The sequence below is a fragment of the Octopus bimaculoides genome, chromosome 9 (assembly GCF_001194135.2).
Source record: "Octopus bimaculoides isolate UCB-OBI-ISO-001 chromosome 9, ASM119413v2, whole genome shotgun sequence".
NCBI lineage: Eukaryota > Metazoa > Mollusca > Cephalopoda > Octopoda > Octopodidae > Octopus > Octopus bimaculoides.
The window spans coordinates 7403626-7406160 of record NC_068989.1 but is presented as its reverse complement, the minus strand read 5'-3'; positions in this window follow the sequence as shown (position 1 = coordinate 7406160).

Sequence of the window (2535 nt, the reverse complement as noted above, 5' to 3'; positions counted from 1 at the left end):
TAACCCTTTATGGACAGGAAGCCTAAAGTAATCCCATAAACCAATATATATATATATATATGTATATATTTGTGTGTGTGTGTGTGTCTGTGTCTGTGTTTGCCCGAACCCCCATCGCTTGACAACCGATGCTGATGTGTTTACGTCCCGATAACTTAGCGGTTGGGTAAAAGAGACTGATAGAACAAGTACTAGGCTTACAAAGAATAAGTCCTGGGATCAGTTTCTTTGAACTAACACCTTTTAAGGAGGTGTGCTCCAGCATGGTCGCAGCCAAATGGCTGAAACAAGTAAAAGAATAATAGAATAAAATATATATTTTTAAATGTGTGTGTGTGTGTGTGTGTGTGTAATTATATTTAATTTTGCTGTGAAAGTAGGCTCTCTGGTTAATTCATTAAGGTTGCAGCGGGGCTTTAATTTGCCCGTGAGACTAATTATGTGTTAATTAAACTTGTGACTAACTCTCTGCCTTATATATTTGTTTCTTCTCTGTTTAACCGGACATACTGTTTCTAGTAATTTTTCAAGTGTTTTTGTGTAAAATCCCAATTCCGTTTAAAATAATATTACACTATTGAATTAGGGAAATGAAGATATTTTAGTTGAATGTAAAATGATACCAATACTATATTGTTGTGCTGTGCAAGTGTAATGACCCAGTGGTTAGGGCAGTGAACTCGAGATCATAGGATCATGGTTTTGATTTCTGGACGGACCGGGCATTGTGAGTGTTTATTGAGCGAAAACACCTATGTATACATATATATACATATATATATATATATATATATATATATATTATATATATATATCATCATCATCATCATCATCATCATCATTTAACATCCGCTTTCCATGCTAGCATGAGTTGGACGATTTGACTGAGGACTGGTGAACCAGATGGCTACACCAGGCTCCAATCTGATTTGGCAGAGTTTCTACAGCTGGATGCCTTTCCTAATGCCAACCAATCCAAGAGTGTAGTGGGTGCTTTTACGTGCCCACGGCACGTGGGCCAGTCAGGCGGTACTGGCAATGGCCACGCTCAAAATGGTGTATTTTACATGCCACCTGCACAGGAGCCAGTCCAGCGGCACTGGCAATGATCTCGCTCGAATGTCTTACAAGTGCCAGGAAGGCGACGCTGGGCACAGGTGCCATCGCAATTTCGTTTTCACTTGCCCCAACAGGTCTTTGCAAGCCGAGTTTCATGTCCAATGAAGGAGACGACGTTGGCATGGGTGCCAGTTGTCGAATTTAATTTGATTTCGATTTTACTTGTCTCAACAGGTCTTCGCAAACAGAGTTTAGTGTCGAATGAAGAAAAGGTACACATAAGTGGGCTGGCTACACCCCTGGCAGAGGCCTTGGATTTAGGTCTCACTTGGCTTGCCTGGTCTTCTCACGTACAGCATATTTCAAAAGGTCTCGGTCAGAAGTCATAGCGTCAGTGAGGCCCAATGTTCGAAGGTTGTACCTCACCACCTCATCCCCCTCATTATATGTATATAATGTCAGGATGCTCTTGAGCATCTGGTAACATGTGGCACTCACTACTGGTAACATGTGGCACTTTGGGTAAATGTCTTCTACTACAGCTCTGAGCCAGCCAGTCTTGTGAGTGGATTTGGTATACAGAAACTGAAAAAAGCCCATCATATATATGTATATATATATATATGTGTGTGTGTGTATGTGTATATGTTTGTGTGTCTGTGTTTGTCCCCCCAACATCACTTGACAACCGATGCTGGTGTGTCTATGTCCCCATAACTTAGCGGTTCTGCAAAAGAGACCCAAGAATAAGTACTAGACTTACAAAGAATAAGTCCTGGGTCGATTTGCTCGACTAAAGGCAGTGCTCCAGCATGGCCACACTCAAATGACTGAAACAAGTAAAAGAGAAAAGAGAAAAAATATGTATGTATATACAAGTGTGTGTGTGTGTGTGTGTGTGCGCATGCATGTGTGTATGTGTGTGTGTTTGTGTCTCCTTGTCAGGAAATTCTCTGAAAGTTGTAAATGAGTGTCACTGTTATACAAGCAGTGTTGTTCATTTCCAAATATTCTGGTCATGGGGAAAAACAACCTTGCCTGGAAACTGGCGAGGGTTGGCAACAGGAAGGGCATCCAGATGTAGGGAAACTGTGTCAATAAACTCCCTCTGACCCAGGCAAGCATGGAAACGTGGATGGTCAAGTGATGACGAATGAATGATGACATACATTCATGTTTATGTATGAATGTTTGTGTAATTTTGCTGTGAGAGATAAAGTTAATGAAAGGAAGGCATTTGTAGTGTGCATCCATGCATCAAAAATTATAAACATTGGCGCCAACTCTACCACCACCACCACCAATATTACCTCCACCACTACCACTACTACCATCACCACCAGCACCAACATAATCACCACCACCACTACCATTACCACCACCACCACAACCATGACCACCACCATAATCACCACGACCACGACCACCACCAATATTACCTCCACCACTACCACTACTACCATCACCACCAGCACC